General features: G+C 45.3%; 1 long non-coding RNA gene across 1 annotated transcript; it reads left to right on the plus strand.

The window, feature by feature from the left end:
- Positions 1-12871: 12871 nt before the first annotated feature.
- Positions 12872-14150, plus strand: LOC306818716. The gene is made up of 3 exons (XR_013778351.1): positions 12872-13110; positions 13236-13452; positions 13704-14150. It is a non-coding gene; the product is annotated as an uncharacterized lncRNA (long non-coding RNA).
- Positions 14151-24291: the final 10141 nt, after the last annotated feature.

Raw genomic sequence — 24291 nt, forward strand, 5'->3', positions numbered from 1 at the left:
AAACACAGGGAGCAGGGAGATGAAAGACATTCCAGGAACAGACCACGAGACATTGACAATGAACCGACAAGAAACTGAGGCAGACAGAGACTAAATAGACATGGGGTAATCAGACACAGGTGAGACTAACGAGACAGGTGAGGAACATCAGGGTAATCAGGAAGGCGGGAAACACAAGGAACAAAGAACACAAGACCAGAACACTGAGGACAAGTACAAAGTAAAACCCAACACTGACACCACCAAAACCAGAGCTACAAAATAAAACAGGAAACACTAAAGACTACACTTAAAACACAAGACAGGAAATAAACTAACAGGCAACATAGAAGAACACAAGAATACAGGAAAACACACTAGGAACATAGATACACAGAACACAAGGGAAATAATGAAAACTAAAACAAGATCAAATACAGAACAAAAACCAAACCATGACAGTACCCCCCTCTTAAGGGACAGCTCCCAGATGTCCCAAAAACTCAAAAAACCACCCCAGGGTGGGTGGAGGGGGTCCGGAGGAGGGACTCCGGACCTTCAGGCATACAGGCCTTAGTCAGTTCAGACGGACGGCCCAGAGGCCGAACAAACACAGGGGCGAGTTCTGGGGGACGGCCGGGAGGCCGAGCAGGCACGGGAGAGAGCTCTGGGGGACGGCCGGGAGGCCGAGCAGGCACAGGAGAGAGCTCAGGTGGGCGGCCCGGAGGCCGAGCAGGCACAGGAGAGAGTTCAGGTGGGCGGCCCGGAGGCCGATCAGGCATGGGAGAGAGTTCAGGTGGTCGGCCCGGAGGCCGATCAGGCACGGTAGAGAGTTCAGGTATCGACTGGGCCGCCGAGGAAACGTCATTGGACGTCGGCCGGACTGCCGAGGGAAGCTCAGGCATCGGCTGGATCACAGAGGGAACATAGTCGGGAGTCAGGCGGACTGCCAAGGGAAGCTCAGGCGTCAGCTGGACCGCAGAGGAGACGTCGTCGGATGTTGGCCAGACCGCCAAGGGAAGCTCAGGCGTTGGCCGGACCGCAGAGGAGACGTCATCGAATGTTGGCCAGACCGCCGAGGAGACGTCGTCGGGTGTCAGCCGGACCGCAGAGAAGACGTCTTCGGGTGTCGGCCGGACTGCTGAGACGACGTCAGTTGTCGGCCGAACCAGCGAGGAGATGTCGTCGGGCATTGGCCCGAATACCGAGGGAACCTCAACTTGACGCCGACGGCACTCAGCAGGCACGGGGACAGGAAGCTGACAACAGTCTGCCGAAGCTGGTGGCTGACGGCGTTCAGCAGGCACAGGGACAGGAAGCTGACAACGCTCTGCCGAAGCTGGTGGCAGACGGCGTTCAGCAGGCACGGGGACAGGAAGCTGACAACGCTCTGCCGAAGCTGGTGGCAGACGGCGTTCAGCTGGAACGGGAACAGGAAGCAGACGGCGCTCTGCCGGAACGGGAACAGGAAGCAGACGGCGCTCTGCCGGAACGGGAACAGGAAGCAGATGGCGCTCTGCCGGAACGGGAACAGGAAGCAGACGGCGCTCTGCCGGAACGGGAACAGGAAGCAGACGGCGCTCTGCCGGAACGGGAACAGGAAGCAGACGGCGCTCTGCCGGAACGGGAACAGGAAGCAGACGGCGCTCTGCCGGAACGGGAACAGGAAGCAGACGGCGCTCTGCCGGAACGGGAACAGGAAGCAGACGGCGCTCTGCCGGAACGGGGACAGGTAGCAGACGGCGCTCTGCTGGAACAGGGACAGGAGGCAGACAGCGCTCTGCTGGAACAGGAACAGGAAGCAGAGGCTTAGTATCGGGCTGAGGCTCTGGGGAGCACAAGGGCAGAGTTACTGGGGGGCTGGGCAACCGGGAGCCACGGCGACCACCTCTCCTTTTGGGCCCACCACGAGTGCCAGTAAAAATGGCCAGGCGGGTGCCATCAAATGGAGACAGCTCCGAGGCCCCATGAGGCCGAAGCCAGGACTGAGGTTTAGGCTGCTGTGGTCTGGGTTGAGGACTAGGCTGAGGCCTGGACCTGGACTGAAGCCTGAGCCGAGGCTTTGTGGAGCCCTCTGGCTCCAAGTATAAGTCCATTAAAAAGTCCACCAGAGCATCAGAGGATATGGAGTCCGGACACCGTGTTGCCCGGCCTTGTCTCCTCCTACCTCTTGTATCAGGGAAAAAAGCAAGCCTTGTCCCCTCCCAGGGAGAAGGGGTATTTAAACAAAAGTCTTCTGCTGGGTCCATGTATGGTCGGTTCATTCTGTCACGATCGAGCAGGCAGGAAACAGGGAGGAGGACCCAAGTGCAGAATGACAAATTTATTAACAAAAGATAAACAAAAACTTACGAGGAGAAAATAAAATCCAAAAACGAAGAACATCCAAAATCCAAAACCACGACGGAGAAAACACAGGGAGCAGGGAGATGAAAGACATTCCAGGAACAGACCACGAGACATTGACAATGAACCGACAAGAAACTGAGGCAGACAGAGACTAAATAGACATGGGGTAATCAGACACAGGTGAGACTAACGAGACAGGTGAGGAACATCAGGGTAATCAGGAAGGCAGGAAACACAAGGAACAAAGAACACAAGACCAGAACACTGAGGACAAGTACAAAGTAAAACCCAACACTGACACCACCAAAACCAGAGCTACAAAATAAAACAGGAAACACTAAAGACTACACTTAAAACACAAGACAGGAAAAAAACTCACAGGCAACATAGAAGAACACAAGAATACAGGAAAACACACTAGGAACATAGATACACAGAACACAAGGGAAATAATGAAAACTAAAACAAGATCAAATACAGAACAAAAACCAAACCATGACACCCGGCATGGAGTTGTAAATCTTAAGGCCATAAGTTCAGAGGAAGTTTAAGGAGAGTAACAGTTGTTGTCCTAAGTCCAAATAAGGACATGGATGGTTTTCTGTTTTCTTTGACCAATGCTGTATAAGTATGAGTGTCTTTCTTTGTTCAAGAGGGTTCACATTTGACTGGTGACTCTCCCAGGTACCATGGCTAACCTGGACTGATGCTGTTTCTTGACTTTGTAAATAAATGTCTTACATTACAAGCAAGTCAGTGTCAGCGGATTTTTCTTCATCATCTACACATCATCGTCAAAGGAGGAGAACATTAAGAAACTACAGTACCTAATGTGTCTGCCTCCCGGACCCCAACTGGTAGACGATTCCAAAGGAGCGGTGCCTGATAACTAAAGGCTCTACCTCCCATAGTACTTTTAGAGACTATAGGCACCACGAGCAGGCCTTCATTCTGGGAACGTAATGTTCTTGTCGGATAGTACGGTACAATTAACTCTTTAAGATAGGATGGTGCCTGACCGTAGAGCTTTGTAGGTGAGAAGAAGGATTTTAAATTCTATTCTAGATTTTATAGGGAGCCAATAGAGAGAAGCCAATACAGGAGTAATGTGGTCCCTTTTCCTAGTTCTAGTCAGAACACGAGCTGCAGTGTTTTGGACGAGTTGAAGGGTCTTTAGAGATTTACCATAGCACCCTGCTAAAATAGAATTACAGTAATCCAACCTGGAGGTAACAAATGCATGAACTAATTTTTCAGCATCATTTTGTGACAGGATCTGTCTGATCTTAGAGATATTACAAGGCGAAAATAAGCTGTCCTTGAAATTTGTTTCATGTGGGAATCAAAGGACATATCCTGATCAAACAGAAATCCTAGGTTCCTAACAGTGGTACTAGAGGCTACACTAATACTACTAAGGGCCGTCATATCGGCAGAGAAAGTCTCTCTAAGGTTCTTAGGACCAATCACTATAACTTCAGTCTTGTCTGAGTTGAGCAGTAAGAAGTTTCTGGTCATCCAGGTCCTGATGTCCTTGAGGCAGGCTTCTAGTTTACGAAGCTGGTTGGTGTCTTCTGGCTTCATTGCTATGTAGAGCTGAGTATCGTCTGCATAGCAATGAAAGTTCATGGAGTGTTTTCTCATAATACTACCTAGAGGAAGCATATATAATGTAAATAGAATCGGACCAAGCACTGATCCTTGAGGCACTCCATGGCTAACTTCGGTGTACATAGAGGACTCATCATGAGCATGCACAAACTGAGATCTGTCTGTTAAATGAATCAAGAGTAGGCTTTTTAACCCTCGCACTGCCCTCCGGGGTCATTTAGACCCGGCTGGCTATGTTGTGGAATGGCAATGCCCTCGGGGGTCATTTAGACCCGGCTGGCTATGTTGTGGAATGGCACTGCCCTCGGGGGTCATTTAGACCCGGCTGGCTATGTTGTGGAATGGCACTGCCCTCGGGGGTCATTTAGACCCGGCTGGCTATGTTGTGGAATGGCACTGCCCTCGGGGGTCATGTAGACCCGGCTGGCTATGTTGTGGAATGGCACTGCCCTCGGGGGTTATTTAGACCCGGCTGGCTATGTTGTGGAATGGCACTGCCCTCGGGGGTCATTTAGACCCGGCTGGCTATGTTGTGGAATGGCAATGCCCTCGGGGGTCATTTAGACCCGGCTGGCTATGTTGTGGAATGGCACTGCCCTGGGGGGGTCATTTAGACCCGGCTGGCTATGTTGTGGAATGGCAATGCCCTCGGGGGTCATTTAGACCCGGCTGGCTATGTTGCGGAATGGCACTGCCCTCGGGGGTCATTTAGACCCGGCTGGCTATGTTGTGGAATGGCACTGCCCTCGGGGGTCATTTAGACCCGGCTGGCTATGTTGTGGAATGGCACTGCCCTCGGGGGTCATGTAGACCCGGCTGGCTATGTTGTGGAATGGCACTGCCCTCGGGGGTCATTTAGACCCGGCTGGCTATGTTGTGGAATGGCACTGCCCTCAGGGGGGGTCATTTAGACCCGGCTGGCTATGTTGTGGAATGGCACTGCCCTCGGGGGTCATTTAGACCCGGCTGGCTATGTTGCGGAATGGCACTGCCCTCGGGGGTCATTTAGACCCGGCTGGCTATGTTGTGGAATGGCACTGCCCTCGGGGGTCATTTAGACCCGGCTGGCTATGTTGTGGAATGGCACTGCCCTCGGGGGTCATGTAGACCCGGCTGGCTATGTTGTGGAATGGCACTGCCCTCGGGGGTCATTTAGACCCGGCTGGCTATGTTGTGGAATGGCACTGCCCTCAGGGGGGGTCATTTAGACCCGGCTGGCTATGTTGTGGAATGGCACTGCCCTCAGGGGGGGTCATTTAGACCCGGCTGGCTATGTTGTGGAACGGCACTGCCCTCGGGGGGTCATATAGACCCGGCTGGCTATGTTGTGAAATTTCTTTTATTTTTTTTTCCAAGAAAAATCAATCAATCAAACAATCAATATAATAATAATAATACAAATGATAAAAATAACAAAAATAATAATAATAATAACAATAATAATGACAATAATCTCTCGGTCCACACGCAAACAACAACAACAGCGATGAGAACAACAACAACAACAACAACAATAATGACTTTACGACAGAGCCTCCTTCTCCTCGTTGAGGAGAAGGAGGCTCACCGTGCCCACCAGGGCGACGCCGGGCGACGCCGCGCTCGTCCAGGAGCCGCCGGGCGAGCTCGTGCGAGGTGAAGAAGTTGTCGCAGGTCACGCTGTGGGCCCCGCTCGGCAGCCCCTCCGTCAGGTCCAGCACGATGCGAGCGGCCCGGTTCCCCGCCCCCTCCTCGTCCTCCTCCTCCCTGCCCACGTACACCCGAATCTTCCACGCGTAGCTGGATCGGGCGTCGCAGGCCACCCACGTCTTGATGCCGTACTTGGCCGGCTTGCTGGGCATGTACTGCCGGAAGGCACAGCGGCCCCTGAACGGGACCAGCTGCTCGTCCACCGTCACCTCGCGTCCGGGCGAGTACAGGAGCGGCAGGCGCTCCGTCCACTTGTCCCACACCTCCCTCACGGGGGCCAGCCGGCCGGCCCCGGGCCGCCTCTTCGTCCGGTCGTCGAACCGCAGCAGCGAGGAGAGCGCGCGGAAGCGCTTCAGGGACATGGCGGCGCGGAACGCGTGCCTGCCGCCCTCGGCGCCCCACAGGCTGACGGCGGCCTCGTCCCGGGACCTGTACACACCCGCCAGGATCAGCAGGCCCACGTAGGCGCGCAGCTCGTCGTCGCTCACGTGCGGGGGGACCTCCTCCTCCTCCGCCTCCTCCTCCTCCTCCTCCTCCTCCTCCGCCTCCACCTCCTCCGCTTCCTCCTCCGCTTCCTCCTCCCGCGCTCCCTCCTCCCACCGCGCTCTTCTTCTTCCTCCACCGCCTCCTCCTCGTCTTCGTCGTCTTCGTCCTCCTCCTCCTCTCAGTCCTCTCGTCCTCGCCGACGTGGTCCTCCGGTACGCCTCCAGGTTCGTCATCCGCAGGACCAAGTCTCGTATCTCCCGCGTAAAAAACAGGAGGAAGGTCGAGACGATGTCCGCGGCCCCCGACGCCGCCAGCCGAGTGGGACCCCCGCGGGCTTCCTCACGGAGCGGCGGCCGCGGCCGCGGAGGCGGGACCGACGACCACGCGATCGTCCCGTCTTTGGACGGGAACGTGCGTACGTCCGCTTCTTCTTCGTCTTCCTCCTCGTCTTCCTCCTCATCTTCCACCTCGTCCTCGACCTCTCCCTCGTCCTCCCCCTCCTCATCTTCCTCCTCGTCCTCTCCCTCCTCATCTTCCTCCTCATCTTCCTCCTCGTCCTCTCCCTCCTCATCTTCCTCCTCATCTTCCTCCTCGTCCTCTCCCTCGTCCTCTCCCTCGACCTCTCCCTCGACCTCTCCCTCGACATCTCCCTCCTCGACATCTCCCTCGACATCTCCCTCGTCCTCCCCCCCGTCCTCCCCCCCGTCCTCCTCCTCCTCCTCCTCATCCTCCTCATCATCCTCCTCCTCCTCCTCGAGGGCCGGGAGGTACCTGTCCCGGGTGCGGGCCGTGCTGGCGGTCTCGCGGCGTGACGCGTTGCTTACGCGTTGCTTACGCGTTGCTTACGCGTCACGCTGCTACTTGTTGTGTTGGTTTGGGGGGGATTTCTTTTTTTTTTATTTCCTTCATTTCATTGGATTTGTTAGTTTTTCTCCGATACATTTTTATATATTTTTTTCATATTTATATATATATATATAAAATATGACAGTCACAAAAATTCAGAGTGTGAACCGACGCCGCTCCAATAGAGACGAGGATCGTCTCCCTCTTCTTCTCCGTATGTGGCGTTTATGAAGGCGATAACTACATGAACTTCGCCGCTGTCACGGTGAAGGAGGTCCGACACACGCGATTCTCCTTTTATACGGCGACGCCTATCTGACTCGCAACATTTTATATTACTTCTCATGTGGGGCCGCCCCGCGACATCCCAACCGCCTCCGTTCCAGTACAGACGAGGATCCTTTCCTTCTTCGTCTCCATTTAGATGGCGATGCCTATCTGAACCTCGCCGATGTGACGGTGACAGGTGTCTATATATCTATGTATTTTGGCGGGAAGAGCCGGGAAAGAAAGACACAGAAAGAAAGCAAAAAAAAAAAAGAAACGGAACGCAACTTTTTTTTTTAACCCGCCTTCTCGCTAAGGACTCCGCGAGGGTTATACAGCTTCTTCAGCTGCTAAAAAAACAAAACCAGGAAGTTCCACAATCACAGGGTCAAGTTTGGATGAAAAGTAGGCCACGCATTTATAACAAGACAGAAGAGAGAAATCCTCCCTTTTCATCCACCGTTTCAACAACAGGACAGGAGGGGTCAGGAAGACCCAAGGCATGTGACGACTGAGACGGGGCTTGTTTTAACCAAAATCAGAATCAATTTTTATTGGCCAGGTATGTTTAACACCCAGGGAATTTAATTCAGTAGACTGTGCTCTCTCTCTACAAAATAAACATTAAATAATAACAAATAGCTAAAATATAAACAATAGCTCGAAGGAGCGCTCAGCTTCAGGAAGAAACATGCAGAGAGAAACTGTAAACTCTAAACAATCCTTCCTGAGGCTCCATCAAGGACACACAGATAGCAGCCACGTGGGAGCTCCAAAACAACGTTAGAGTCAGTCTGTCAGAGGATTGTTTGTACCATTGTTTTCCATAAACATGGTCGAAGTCATTAGACGCATGAGAGGTACAGAGTAAGTCAGTAAGTCGCTTGAAGTCTGAGTCAGGAGCAACTTTTCTTTTGTCATTTCAATAAATTGATGGGTCGATTGTCCTAACTGTAGTCTCAACTCATAGATATATTTCAGTTCAAATGGGGCCCATTGTCCAGCTGTAACACGTGTCAGGATCATCATCATTAGGTCCATGATGAGAAACCAGAAATGAATGACGTATCTTTAGATTAGAAACCCTTTCTCTAATGGTTCCCCAGAGGCAGATATAGAATAAATCTATCTGCCACTATATGTAATTGGGGTAGACAAAATAAATCTGTGATCTATGATCACAGAATGAGTAGCCTCAAAATCAACCATAAATTTAACCAGTTTCCCCAAAATTTCTATCGTAAAAACACAGGTTCGTTTTGAAATGCGGGAGAATCAAAATAACATAAGTACCCAAAATAAGTAAATAAACAAAAGTTCCTAAAACATAAGTGAATAAACACAAGTTTCTAAAAAATAAGTAAATAAACACATTTCTAAAAATAAGTAAATATGTTTCTAAAAAATAAGTAAATAAAAATATTTCTGGCAGGGGTTGTGTTTGTAACTCTAAGTGTGTTAATGCCTCCTGTGTGTGTAACCTATGTGAATCAGTAGAAGCAGGCGCCGTTTCAACAGAGTGTAGCAGTGTGTGTGTGTGTGTGGTATCTCACGCCCCTGGGCAGGACCCCCAGCAACCGGGTTGACGTCTGCACCTGGAGTCCCAACCTCCCGTCCGTCCCCACCGGTGGCTCCTCCTTCAGCTCCTCCTCGCTGCGGGCAATCGTCCCTTCAACGGTCAGGTTGCCAGCAGTAATGGTACACGTCAGAATGTCAGTCAAGGGCTCGGCCCCCTTCGCATCCGTGTCTTTGGGACAGGCCCTGGAAACGGGCAGCAGCTTATGCAACAGTGTCTCTCTTTTCTTTTCTGCTCCCTTCTCGCTCATTCACCACGTCCTGAGCGTGTAAAACGTGTCTTTGGAGCTCTCCATACCGTACACCATGACACCATGTCTGCCTTGCAACATCCATAATCCATAATGTGGTTGCAGAGGAGGCCTGAGTGACGGCTAAAGGCTTCCGTCAGGCAATGCAGGTAATCAGCAGCTTGCTTCTCTGGGCTGCATAACACTCCTGATAGCGCCGGTATCAGTGTTTCTGAAGAATCTGTCTCTCAGGTCTCGGGTCAGAGTAGCAACAGCAGCTTTGTATTCCAGTGTCTGTGTTATCCCAATCCGGATGCTTTGCTCTTTGGTCTGGAGCTGGCAATGTTAGGGCTGTCATAACGTTGCGATGTTGGAGAACCGTCAGCTGGGCCCTGTTGATCACGGGGAGGAGGCTGGTCGTCTGGTTCCGGCTGGTCTGGTTCCAGTGGTGGCAGGGACGGCGGCATGGGAGGGTAGGAGTCCAGGTCCAAGTCCGTCACCCTGAGGGCCTGCAATGGTGCCTGCAATGGGGCATATAAGGAGACAGGCGTGAGGTATCACTAGACCTATATGGAGGTGGGCTGAACTGGTTTTTTTCTTCCAGTTACATCTCCACCTTAAACTCTTCCCTCTGCCATCTTTTACATGACCTTTTTTCCTCTCTCTTTTTTTTTCAGCGAGAGTCTCACTGCAATCTTCCACATTGTCATGCATTTGCTATGACTCCCATATCTTTCCAAATCCTTAACTTTCACCTTTACCTTTTTCTTTTATTTATACTGTCTTTATTTATATTATTATTATTATTATTATTATTATTATAACTGATTTAAGTTCAACGAAACTCATTCTGGAAATCCATATTCAATCATCCACTCATTCAGACATTCGAAACATTTTTCACCGTATTTGTTGTTTTTTTTGTTTGTTTGTTTTTTCCCTTTTTCCTGTTTTCTCTTTTTCTTTTTTCTTTTATATCATAATATTACACAATGGACTGTCGGGGAAAGGCCCTTGACACTTAGTGGATCCGGACCCCATGTTACAGTCAAGACGTCTCTTGCTGGCTTTCCTAACTTTATAGTGCCGAAATGCTAAGGGCACTGGCTTACCACGAGAATATTCTCACACTTTGAACATCCCTGGAAAGTCCCCTGATTCTTCACTTTTATAGTGCTCGAATCATAAGAGCACTGAGTCCCCCGGAGAAAATCCAGAGCTCCTAGCTTCATAAAGTTTGAAATACTAAGAGCACCTTGAATTTCCCACTGGGAAGTCTGATTCCTTTTCTATTTTTTAGTGCTCGAAATCATAAGAACACTGAGTCTCCAAGAAAAAATCCCGGATTTCTATTCTTTATAGTGCATGAAATCATAAAAACACTCAATTTTCCCCCTGGAAAATCTCCGGTATTTCAAATTTTATTGTGCTTGAAATCATAAGAGCACTGATTTTTCCTTGGAAAGTCCCTGATTTTCTCTCTTTATAGTGCTTGAAATCATAAAAACACCCGTCTTCCCTTTCCCAGAAAGTCCATAATTATGATTGGAATAGTATCTCACCCAGTATTCTCTCGGATCAAGTCCGTTGGATCCAGGCGGCCGTAGACGCAGGAAACGAGATTCCGGCTCCCCTGTTCAAACAGGTGGACTGAGTTTTTTTTCCTCAGGCTGGCCAAGCACCGTTCTCCCGTTCCCCTCGTGTAGCAGCTCGCTGGATCCTGCCGACAACGCCAAATTGTTGTGGAATTTTTCCCATTACCAAAGAGTGAAAATAAAGAGTGAGAAGATCTATTCAAAAAGGAACCCCAAGATCGATCTGGTCTCAACGAACATTTATTCGAAGGCAAGATAAGCGTTCGAAGACCCCTCTCTCACACGGTGAGGAGAGAAAGAGGCCCCGAGAAAAGGCAAACATGAAAACTTATACATTTCCATCACACTACACAGATCACTCCCCCATCACGCCACATAGAGACACTGCCCACCTGGCAGGGCACCATCTATCCCCTAGTGTGAGAAAAGAGACTACATGACTATTTACCATCTCCCAAGGCTGAGAAGGAGATGGAGTCCAGTGAGAAAGAGCCTGGGTGACTCTTCCCACATGTACAGAGTGTGAGAAACAGAATAAAGGGAACAAACTGATGGGAAACAAAACACCCAATATGCTGTGCATGTCGTATTCTAAGACATTTCAGATACATTTTATATGACAGATTCTATGAGACCTTCGTAGTACACATGGAGTAAAATTTTCCATAACACTCCTCTGATCCTTTTTTCATGCGTTCACATCTATCTGTGTTTGCTAATCCATTCCTCTAAGTGCCTCTCTCTTCATCAACCAAACTCCAGTTCCTATCAATCTATTTTCCAGCCTTCCTCAGTCCATCTCCATGTGCTTCCTTCATCCCAGCGGCCTTCTCTCTCCTTGTCTTCCTTTGTGTGCTCTTTGGAGTGCTGGTGGATGACAACTTCATCTCCATCATTCAGTTTCTCTCTCATCCTCTTCATCCACTTCTCCATAGGTTGGAGTGTTGCTACATGACAATCTAATATCCACCCGCATCATCAGCCTCATAATACTCAAGCTCTTCTCTTTCTTTTTTTTTCTCCATCAGTCCACCTTTCTCTTCCCTTTATTTCTTACATAGGCAGCTAATCCAAACTAGCAAAATACAAATGAATGTAAATATGTGCAGTATTTTATTTCAAATAGTCTTTAGAGACTTTCCAGGCAAACTAAACTACTCGAAACTAAATTTGCACCACACTAAGATGTGACTATTTCAAAGTAAGACTACACCTGTCTGAATACTGTGTGGAGCTGCAGACAATGTGTCGCAGGGATTTGGCTAGACGGGTGTTCCAAGCAGAATGACACAGCCAAAAGTAGCGTTAGCAACACAGAAGATAGCGCTTAGCCTGCTAGCTCAAAGCATGGGGAAAACATAGTGGACAAGATGACAAGAAAGGACGCCCAACTTCAGGAGTTTGGAGACATTTTGGATATACACCATCCGACAGAAAAGAGTAACATGCTCTGGTAACTGTGCCGAAGACGAGTGCAGCCTAAGCCTAACCTACCCTAACCCTTAGTTTAGTTAAAATCTTACTTCTCTTAATGGGGTTGACAAGGCCATTCACATTATAAGTAGCTATTTTAACTTCTTGCATTCAGTGGTCATTGAGAAGAGAGATGACATATAACCGAGACTCACCACAAGTGTCCATAAGTAGCAAAATAAAACACAGGTTACCCCACACAGGCTGCCAATAACTGCAGCTAACAACAAAAACTCATACAACCCACAGAACACCATAAGAACAGTAAAGACAGAAAATAAGACTTCCAACTGTGGGGTCTTAATATCGACCCTGATGAAGCCCTGATGGATGAAGGGCTCTGAGGTAAAGCCTCTCCACCTGTCAGGTGGGAGAGGGCCTTCATGCATTGTATTGTCTCTGTCCCGGCAGCAAACAGAGAAACATCTTTCCCCGACGTTTACATTATACTCTTAGTTATATATATATATATATATATATAACTAAGAGTAGTATTCCCCACAGTTGGGGAATACTACCTTGAGGGCCTTTCAGATAAAGAACAAGGTGCACACTGAGCTGGTCGCGGCATTGGGCACAAAGCAAGAGGGTAGAGCGCACAAGTAAAAAGCCGTCATATTGGTCGTACTGAGGTGACGTCAGGAAGCGCTGCGTTCAAGTTGAAAATGTTTAAATTTTTGCACAGCTCGCAAGAGCGGCAAGCGGGACCCTGGCGCCTAAGTCAGTGGCGAAGAGATGCACTCTTGTGCAGAGCAAAACAGTTTATTTTTTATTTTTTTAACAATAGATAATGAATGGGCTTGACACCGGTGCACAGCAACCACTGTATCCTATCTGAAAGGCTCTTTGCTGTCAATGAATTGCTTGTGTAAAATATGTAGCTTTACTTAATCAAAACACAAAAATAACTGGAGAAAATATGTCAAAAACCTTTTCAGACCAAGTGACCCTCAGCCCTGCTCACTGCCTTCAAAGAGAGGTGGCCTGGACTGTTAAGTGAGGAACGAAATGTAAGAAAGTTTTGTTGTTTATAAACCAAATAAATTATTGCATTCATACAATTAATCTAATTAGTCTAATAAATACTAGTCAGACCCTTTGAAGTTGAGAATTTTGTCCCTTAACTGATTCTTAGATCGAGGAAGAGTTCCGATGTATAACCACTGTTCCCTGGGAATAGACATTTCTGCTGAAACTACATGAGCACGCACCAAGTCTTCTGCAGCTGATGCATGCCAAACGAGGAGCAGCTGCTACAAGGATACAGCCTCAATATTGACAGAAAGGTGGTTGTCAGTTGCCTCATCGAGTACCTTGGAGAACAAAAGAAAGAGCTGTTCCTAGACTGCCAGGTATGTTATTAATTGATTATTAACTCTGACACAATGGTTACATTTTTGACAGCTGAATTTCGTCGTCTCTCAACCGAAAGGTAAAGGGTTCGATCCCCAGCTCCTGTGAGCAACATGTCCAATGTGTCCTTGGGCAAGTCAGCCCAACGCCACAGCCCGAATTGCTCTCCCTGCTGCATCAGGGGTGTATGAATGGATTAGTTATTTTTGATGGTCAATTTACAGAGAAATCACTTTTTCTTTTCTTCCAGGAGGATGAACACGAGGACCACAGATCAAACCATGAAGGTGCTTGTGATCTCTGACCCTAAAGCTGAGGTGTGTCCAGAAAATGTTTCTATCGAGGGCGACAAGGTACTGAACAGGTGTGGAAATCAAACCAAGAGGCATGTATGCTGTTGGTGGGATTGATTTACGCTCTCAATCTTGAGTAACCCAAAAGACGGAAATACACATTTGAAGTATTCTGTAAACTGATGGAGCAATAAGGTTGAGCTCCTCAGAAGTATGGTTGTTGAATGAACTCATTTCATTTGGGCTCAATGAGACCTTACCTGTTGCATACTGTAGGACTTTTTAGTACAAAGTGTGTTCTGTGAATTGAGATCTTTATTTTTTTGGGCTCTCAGCATTTGTCGAGATTTTAAAAAAAATCTTTGTTTTTTTGGATGACTGTTTCTCAGGGGAAAGAGACTAAACACACACGTTTTGAATACTACTCGGGTAAAGTTATGATCTAACCTGATTCCATGAACAACATCGGTTAAGTTTACACATTACATACTGTATTTCAGACACCTAGACACTGAAATACACCGTCAATATATTTTGTACACTTTTTTCTTTTTCATCCCTTTGAAATTCTTGTGTGTAGATCATTTCTGGACTTGACTTTTACACTATTTTATTTTATTGTATAAATATATTTAACACCATTTAGCCAAAAGTTTAGCAAAATACAATCTGCCTCAGGTCTCAAAAATATTTACAACAATATGTACAACACTTGGTTTTCCTGAATTGTATCTTAATTTGTAAAAGATGCTTGACTCATACAGGTTATGTATGTTCTGCATATTTCCCAGGTAATACTTCAACTTATATTTTGAGATAAAAAAGTTTTGTTTGTTTACATGTTACATATTTCGGGCTCAATGCTACTTGTCCTTAATGTTTAATAAAACAATTAAAAAAGTACATGTCATGGTTAAAATTGTCTCTTGTGTCTGTCATTGACTTTTGGGTGAAACAAACTTTATTTAAAAAAGTAATTAACTTGTTATTTTGGTTAATAAGTATTAAAAAATATTAAGTACATAAAATATGTGCTACAAATACACTATAATCGTGAGTAAATATGACTCACTTTTCATAGGTATCTAGTTGTTAAATCTATTTCAAAAGATTAAGTAGACTTTAACTAATTTATTTGAGTATATTATAGCTGATACATTCAGGTAATCTCTGCTCAAAAAAAATAGGTAAAATGTACACAATCAAACTGAGTGCAAATTGTTACACCAATTTTATTGAGTAGATTCTATAGGTTGGCCCGCTGGAGTAGCTGTATCCCTCCTCTCCACAGCAACAACTGGAGTTCCCCACACTGTCACCAGTGCAGAGACGTCCTCCGCGGGCGGGGCTCCGCCTGGAGCCTCAGCAGCAGCCAGTAGATCTCCTCTCGAAGCTGCAGCTTCCACGATCGGCTGGCCTCCCACGTCCGTGGTCAGGGGGTCTCCCCCCTGCACGGCAGCATCCACGTCCGCCGGACCCACCCGCGGGCCTGTCCGCGGAGTGGCAGCGCGCCGCGCTCCGCCCTCCTCCGGGCAGGAGCGGATCAGGTGCTCCTCTGCCTCACAACCAAAACACTTCATCGTTTCTGATGACGCGAAAACGACATAATTAAAACCGTCGATCTTGAAAGTAAAAGACAGGCTCAGATCAGTTTTTTTGTCCTTTAAAATCATGAACACCTGTCTTCTGTGACACACTACGTGTTTCAGTCTTGGGGATTTACACCCGAGAGACACCATTTTGATCGGTGACACCAGTTGTCAATATCGTGACAGTTCTTTCCTCAGCAGGTCGTTTTTAATAAACGGGGGGCGTTAGAGATGATTCTTGTGGCCGGATTAAAAAGAGGGGAAACAGGAGTGAAGGTGCCACGTATGCTCACTCCCTTCTCCACCACCTCACCAACCTTCTCTGTACAGTCCAAAAACAATACTATAGCCCCGTTCATGCGCGAGGCCGACTTGACGCTGTCACATCCGACCAGCTCTCCCACAGCCAGCCCGGCCTCCTCCACCGAGCACTGCACCGCGGGGACAAGCTTGACCGCATGCCGGCGAGTCAGCTTCTCAAAGTCCGCCGGTGCAGCTTCCACCACCGGCATTGTGCTGCACAGAGCACGCTGCCCCAACAAACAATTACACACACACACACACACACACACACACACAGCACTTTACACACCAACAGATACAGACACACTTCATAAACACACTCACACCAAAAAACAAGAAACAAACTTTCTCCAAACTTCTCAAACAATCAGACACGCTCTCAGCTCCACTCACACACCGCCATCTCCTTTTATGCAATACTGAGAGAGATAGGGGGAGGTGACCTTACAGTTAACAAATGGTGTTCTTCACATTACAATGGTTGTTTGAAGTTTCCTGTATCCTGTCCTCTGGAGACAGTGACTCTGTGATAATCAAATTACATTTACATTTTGTATGGTGTTGTCTGAGAAGGAGGATGCCCTCCTGTGGCTTTCTTTCACCTTCATTCTTCAGAACATTTGCTGTGTTCTGGAAGTCTAGTTAATTTCTCACAATCTGCCCTCAAGAGAGGCACAGTTCAAGTTACAGCTAAGATGCACCCCCTTGTCGCAAGAACACCCTAATGCATCCTCAAGGGCCCTTCACCTGCTCTCTGCTGCCTCGGTCACCATGGAGATCTGACTAATTTTGAAAACGATATAGGGTTCAATAAGTACACACACTTTTGGAAGAGCACGGGCTAATCATGTACACACTTGATGAATGAGGAGAACAATGAATAGCAGGAAATGGAGTGTTCTTTGACATGCTTTAAAAACTCACATCCTTCCTCCCTCCACTCAAAACAAAACTTTTAGTAGTTGTTTGTGAAAGGAAAATAAATGGATTCTGGTTTGATGGAAACATGGACAGAAAAGCTGGTGGAGGGACCGAACGAATGTAAGGCCTGGGCCCCCGAGGCCATTAGAGGTGCAGCATGCCTGCTAAATTAGAGTAATGAGGAGTTTGGTACCCAGCTAGCTACACGAGGGGAGGACAGAGGAGAGGAGGGGAGTGCAGGATGAAGGCAGAAAACACACAATTCTTTAAACGAGGAGGGAGCAGGAATCACCAGATTTCAATCTCTAATATCTAATTGCCTCTATAGGTTCAGGAGCAGTGCTCTGATGAGTTTGTGTGCAGAATCAGAGCTTTTCTGAGGCACAGGGGTATAAACAGAGCAGGCAGAGGTGGGAGTCGGGTGTCGATGATAAGAAAGGGAAGGAAGCGGGAGATTGGAAGAAAGAGAGAAACTCACCCGTGTCACAAACATGGCAGCCAAATTAATCGGTCTCCCCACTCCCACCCTGTCAGAACTCAATTCAAAGGCCATCACACGCATCGCACACACAATAGCAATGGACATCGCCCACCCTCTCAACTGCCACCTCACCATCATGTCCTCCGGACGCAGGTACAGGTCCCTGCTGTGCAGGAGGGCGCGAAGCCTGGTGCCTGCAGTCATCTCAGTCCTCAATAAAAATCCACCTCAGTCCCCCCATAACCATATGCACTGTTTGTCCTGTCACTGTATGTCCTGTCACTGTATGTCCTGTCACTGTATGTCCTGTCACTGTATGTCCTGTCACTGTATGTCCTGTCACTGTATGTCCTGTCACTGTATGTCCTGTTGTCCTACATGTATGTCCTGTTGTCCCACATGTATCCCCCTGTGTTCACCCTCTGTCGGCGCGCTGCCCTTAAAACTGTACTCTGGTGAAAAAGAATTTCCCCTCGGGGACAATAAAATAAAAAGTCTAAAAGTCTAAAGAGCGAAAGAGAAATCTGAATCACACACTACTGCTCTGAACCCAGCATGAGTCCACTTCTGTCCCAGCCTGTCCCAGCCTGGCTTCTAGGGAATGTGTGTGTGTGTGTGTGTGTGTGTGTGTGTGTGTGTGTGTGTGTGTGTGTGTGTGAGATGGTGAGTATGCGCTTCTTGAATTTCCCTCGGGATCAATAAAGTATCTATCTATCTATCTATCTATCCGATCAGAAAACATATGCACAAAGGTGTGTTTTTGTTTGCCTCTTTGTGTGTGTGTGTGTGTGTGTGTGTGTGTGTGTGTGTGTGTGTGTGTGTGTGTGTGTGTGTGTGTGTGTGTGTGTGTGAAAGAGCTTCACCCAGCAGGAGGGAAAGCACATGGGATGAAGGGCACATGTGGCTAAACACACATTTAGTCATAAAACGCTCAGTGGAGGTTTGTCTCAGAAGCAGAGCCTGTAACGTGTGGACGGGGAGAGGAGCTGCATGATTTGTTGGAATAAACAGAAAACACTCAAAGCTCCAAGTTTTCTTGAACACAACTTGATCCAAACCATTAAGTTTGTTATCATGTCTCAAAAAGATCATCTTTCAAATCCTGCAGCAAACTGAACAACCAAGACATTCAAAGAAGAGCTGTCAAGGAAACACAAGGTCGGTCGGTCTGTCTGTCTATCTATCTATCTATCTATCTATCTATCTATCTATCTATCTATCTATCTATCTATCTATCTATCTATCTATCTATCTATCTATCTATCTATCTATCTATCTATCTATCTATCTATCTATCTATCTATCTCTCTCTCTCTCTCTCTCTCTCTCTCTCTCTCTCTCTCTCTCTCTCTCTCTCTCTCTCTCTCTCTCTCTCTCTCTCTCTCTCTCTGATCCTTTTTTCATGCGTTCACATCTATCTGTGTTTTCTAATCATTCCTCTAAGTGCCTCTCTATTCATCAACCAAACTCCAGTTCCTATTAATCTATTTCCAGCCTTCCTCAGTCCATCTCCATGTGCTTCCTTCATCCCAGCGGCCTTCTCTCTCCTTGTCTTCCTTTGTGTGCTCTTTGGAGTGCTGGTGGATGACAACTTCATCTCCATCATTCAGTTTCTCTCTCATCCTCTTCATCCACTTCTCCATCGGTTGGAGTGTCGCTACATGACAATCTTATATCCACCCGCATCATCAGCCTCATAATGCTCAAGCTCTTCTCTTTCTTTGTTTTTCTCCATCAGTCCACCTTTCTCCAGGCACCTTTTTTCCAGGCAAACTAAACTACTCGAAACTCCACACTAAGATGTGACTATTTCAAAGTAAGACTACACCTGTCTGAATACTGTGTGGAGCTGCAGAATACACTGGTCAACTAAAAAGAATCTTTTAAATAGACAGTAGGGCTGCAGACATTCCTACAATTTATCTACTAATTACTTTGGAAACCTTGCGCCCATATGTCATGTAATTTTCGATATGTAGCTTTGGCACATAATGACGTTCCCTTGGATGAAAGCATTGCCCGTAGTATTTTTAATTTGGCCCAAATAGAGCGACGCAGCACGACATAGCCCGCCATTTTTACCCCAACTCCCCATTTCTATTTCCCTCTCTGTGGCTCATCCTGACGGACGGGGAACAAGGAAGGTGGGGTTCTACAACACACTGACACTGGCTTTTCTCACTCAGCACAGCTTGTTGACACGTTGCAGAGAGAGGAGATAACAATTTATTACTAACATCCACATCCGTGATTCAAATGTTGTTCAGCGTGCGCTGCGTGACACCACGTATTGCTCGCGGGCTGTTAGAAGGGGCGTGGCCTCATTCAGGAAAAGGGCACTTTTGTTTTTAATAAAATACACCCTGACTGAATACTTTTGTAAAACCGTGAAAGAAACATTAACATCCTCATGTGATTTCCACAACATTTTAACCACTTATCTATTTACAACCAAATGACATCAGCGAATGGCAATGAAGCATTTGAATGTTGCTAACATTTTTAATATTCAAATATAATTCAATTTTGAATTTCCTTCCTGCAGCCCTAATAAACAGGCACATAATTTAAAACTCACAACATTCATTTATATTTTTTTATATTGATTTATTCATTTAAAGTGAACATCCTCGTTTTTTTTAAAACAACAACAAAAAAAGATGTTTATTGCATTTCTGTTAACCAAACAGCTGATTTTTGTCCAACATCACAGCACAATCAATCAGAACATTTGTCATTGTGTTTATACAGTAAACACAGTCAAGTCAAGACAGGATTTAAAAATCATCATGAAAAGCACATTTCTATATTTACTTGATTTCAAAAAGAAAGGTCCAAACACAGAAACCTTAACGCCTCCTTTATATTGAGATTTTATGCCCCATGCTAGGGATGGATGATATAGAAAAATATCTAATCTGGATATGTTTCGGCTGAATGGGGACACGGGTTATATAGCTTAATATTTATTTCTATATAGAAAAAACCTAAAAGTCTGTTCTGAATCAAATCCACATTCAAAATGTCATGAACAGCCTGCTGCACAATCTCAACATGTAGACGAACAAATGTGACAGAAATCAACTACCCATTTGTGAAATAAATAGTTATTGAATTTGAATCAAAAATCCTCCCTACAAAAGAATGGAAAACAAAACAAACCAGTTTCTTGCATAAAAAAATGACAAGCAGCTGTGTATTTTGTTTTGCAGGTGGTATTTGAGTTTCACTTTTAGACTGAGAGAAGCAGAGCAAGAGAAATGGGCAAACGGGGCTGCATGGAAGAAATGTGTAACGTTATTATATCGCAACATATATTGAATTATACAATATCTCACTCTCAGTCATATCTCGTTTGAAAATACATTTTGATATTTTTTAAAAACTCAAAATGTTGTCCAACCCTAATCTAGTTTTAGCTTTAGTCTCGACACAGAGAAACAATCAAATCAAGCTGAAAATTCCCAAAGTCCTGCTTCTTGCTCTTCCTACCATCCTTGACTTTCCATGTTATTCCCCCCCGGACAATCTGCCTAACATGAAAATGAGCTCCCAGCCAAAATCCTCACAGGAGTTTTAAACTGAAATCAAAATTAACAATTGGTAAATGATTATAGCGTAAACAGTCACCTGCAATACACGCTGTCATGAAACAGGCAACACTTCCTGCGATCAGAGCTCTGAAGCCACAACTGGCGATGTCGGCACGTCTCTCTGGAGCCAGTGACGCTGCAAAATGAGAGAAAACAAGTTAAAAACAAGAACTGAACAGAATATGATAAAAGAAGAATCTTATATTTCACTACCAGCATTTTTTTTATTGAACTCCATTCTCAACATGTTCAGTTCATTTTGATTTAAATATTTTGGAATAAGTTTTTGAAATATTCCACACAATCTTGTGCTCCACAAATAATTTATTTTCAAAGTGCATTCATGATGAATGAACTCTTTGTGTTTTGAGTCAAGGAAATGGTCACTTTACGAAACAAGCCCAAATCAATACTATTGATATTTATAATAGCTACCATCTTTTTAAAATTGTTATTCACTTACAGCTTGCACATCATGACCTCTAATCTCAAATGTTCTCTTTTTGAGTCTTTATTCAGCCACAAAGACTTTTGTTCAGCAAGGTCATTTTGTGTGCAACACTTTTTCTGACACGCACGCTCACACTTTGCATCAGTCATGTTCCAGTCTGTTGACATTTATTATGAGGACATAGTTTAAAGGGATACTTCTGTTGAAATGTGAATCTGTATTGAAGTTGGGTCATACATGTAGTACAAATGTAAAATACATTTTGAAGTTGGTTCCTTTCTGACTGAGAAAAGGCAGAAAGTGCCTTTTTGGCTCATATGGATGAAAGACAACAACTCCCAGGATGCACAGCAACACAGTCCTCTCCTATTGAAACTATAATGTGCTCTCGTTACAGTCCGAGATTTCTTCCAGAAGGAATTGGCTCCTTAGAAATCCTTAGCAGCAAACGGACTCTACTGTTTGTCTGTGTCCATAAACAAAAGAGCACCGACACCACCAGTCCACCCCAGCTTGAGCTGATCCGGGGTCCTTCTTCTTACCGCCATCCGTTCCTCCATCAAGCTCCAATGCTTATAAAAAGAGGCACAAACATCCAACTCGAGCAAGACCTTCAAAATCCATCAACTTCCTCCATATCAGTTTGACATTGAAACATCTTTTTTTTTCGCCATTGTCAGTTCTTCTCAGCTCTCTCCACAGAGCTTGATAGCATAGCTTCCAAGCAAAATTGCGGACGTTTAGATTCTGGGAGTGAGGTCCCGCCCACTGATCTGTTAAAGGTCTTTCGCTTAAATGTGTCGAAAACATAAGGAACTAGCGATGTTGCATCACTGCCTCCAACCAAAGCAGCCTCAGTCTGACGCAAAACGATGATTTTTGTGTCATTGGAGGCTCCTTTTCAGACAAGAAATGTGGAGCTTTCCCATCTCAGGGGAAAAAGAGGGCGGGATGCACGACCATTCAAAAATAATACCAGGTTTCTAATGATACAAAACTTATTGCAAATGGATAAAGTTTCCCTTGAAGTATGTAAAGTCTCCTAAGGGATAATCACATACTATATGTGTATACATTAGAGCATTAGGGATTAATTGTGAAGCCAATATTATCATCCGATATTAGTGGATTTCTTTACCAGTTTGTTTAGCACTACAAGTTCTCTTTCACCAACAAAGGGCGCTATATGGATTACAACAAGTATTATCACTCCCCAGAGTGTCAAGAGGGGATACATGTATAGTATATGCGCAGTTACTTTCCTGTTGAGGGTTCGTCATGTATCGTGTGTTTTGTTTCCCACAGACTAAAGTAAAAGACTTAAACGTCTCATGAGTCCACATACTGTAGCTAGATTAACTCTAACAGATGGATTTTACACCTACTCGCACTCGTGCCAGCCAGAAAAGATATGTTCATGCTCTTCATTACATAGCATGTGTACCTCATAGACTTCCTTTGTGCTTTTTTATCAATCTTTTTTACTTATTGGGACAATTAACAAGAAGTGTATAATTTATACTCAATCAGAGCTGCATACTACATCTGCAAGCATTTCTACAAACTGAAATGTTCCTCTTTGTATGTATGTCATTAGTGGGCCAGTTCACTAAGAGGCACTCACACAGCGCTCCAATGGTCATCCCCAGGGAAGAAAAGTTGGAAAATCCACACAGAGCGTAAGTAGCTATGGTTTCAGAGTGGACCTGAATGAAGAGAATCACAAAGTTAGAAACAACTGTGATGTTGATGCTTGTATAAATGCTTAACTCATCATAACGTTTCTCATATTACGCAGCTGCTGAATAAAATAAAAAACACGTTTGCAATACTTATAAGCAGGGAGTTCACAATACAATTAATTATTAATGCAAAATGAGGGACATTGGGATTTGCTTAAAACTCTTTATTTCGAATGAAATTTTCAATAAGGTTTTTTTGTACTATATTATCAGTGTCTTTATTTATATGGAAAAAACTGTTATCATAGATACAGTATCGTTATACGTATGGGATCATGAGTTGAGTAAATTGTTATAAACTTATTGTAAGTCTCCTTTTGTAAACATAAACTAACAATTTATGTTGATAATTGGCTATTTGAAATTCTGTATCACAAAGCAGCATATTACAACTCACACACGTGTTCATAGTTTAACGTTTGCACTCACAGAAATAATCTGCTTTATGTTGTTCACGTATTCCGGCCCTCCTGCTTCCCGCCTTTTAATAAACTCTGCCAACTTCTGGTAGGCCACAAACTCATTGATAAAAGTCTTGATACCAATCAGCTCAGCAACGATAAAAGTGTCCTCCCAGGAAACAGAGGCATGAACAGGTACGAACATATGAGCTGAGGAAGAGACAAGAAGACAGAGTCAGTTCATTTGTGTTTCACGTCATTCACTTGGCAGTCAGTGTCTCCTGAAGCGGATGATAAAACGCTTTTAATGGTGTACCGCTGTGTTCCAGTTGTTAAGGCTTCTAAAATAATTTGACAATTCTTCTGGATTGATCAGCAACTGAAAAGACAAGTAATGCAGTCATTTCTGTGCAACATTTGGCAATATTTTTAAAGTTAGCGCAACCTGTTAGGTAACCAAAAACCGACTTTTTAACCAAAGTAAACATTAGCATTAGAGCCAAACTTACATGATAATGTGACTGTGTTACACGGTACCATAGGAAAAGTGAAACCTTTTTGCTAATAGTAACAACTGTCAGACATATTTTGGACCATGTTAAAAAACTGACTTCTGCAATGTTATTTAACCACTTGTAGCATATTTTCTGAACTTGACAAGTTAGCTAATTCAGGAAAGCAAACATTAGCATTAAACTAATACCTGGCTAATATTCCCCTTAGCATGCTAACATCAACAGATAATAATAAGCAAATATTGCCTTTCCTATAATGAGGTGTAATTATCAACTGAAGTGTTAGCTAGTTAGTGGTTGGATGCTAGGGTTGGGATTTGCAGTGATATTCATGATAAGACAGGATACATAATGATATGAAATGCAGGATATAAACATGCAATATGTGTATTAACAGACATTGTTATATCAATGTTTAAAAATATAACCCTAATGTCACCCAGGTCATGAAGTTTGCAGTTGCTGATCAATCAAGAAGCATTTAAACTCAATCCTGTGACCAACATCAGGGATTTTTTTCAAAAGCACAGTGTCATCAGCATACTGGTG

The sequence above is a fragment of the Symphodus melops genome, assembly GCF_947650265.1.
Source record: "Symphodus melops genome assembly, chromosome: 23".
In the NCBI taxonomy this organism is placed as follows: domain Eukaryota; kingdom Metazoa; phylum Chordata; class Actinopteri; order Labriformes; family Labridae; genus Symphodus; species Symphodus melops.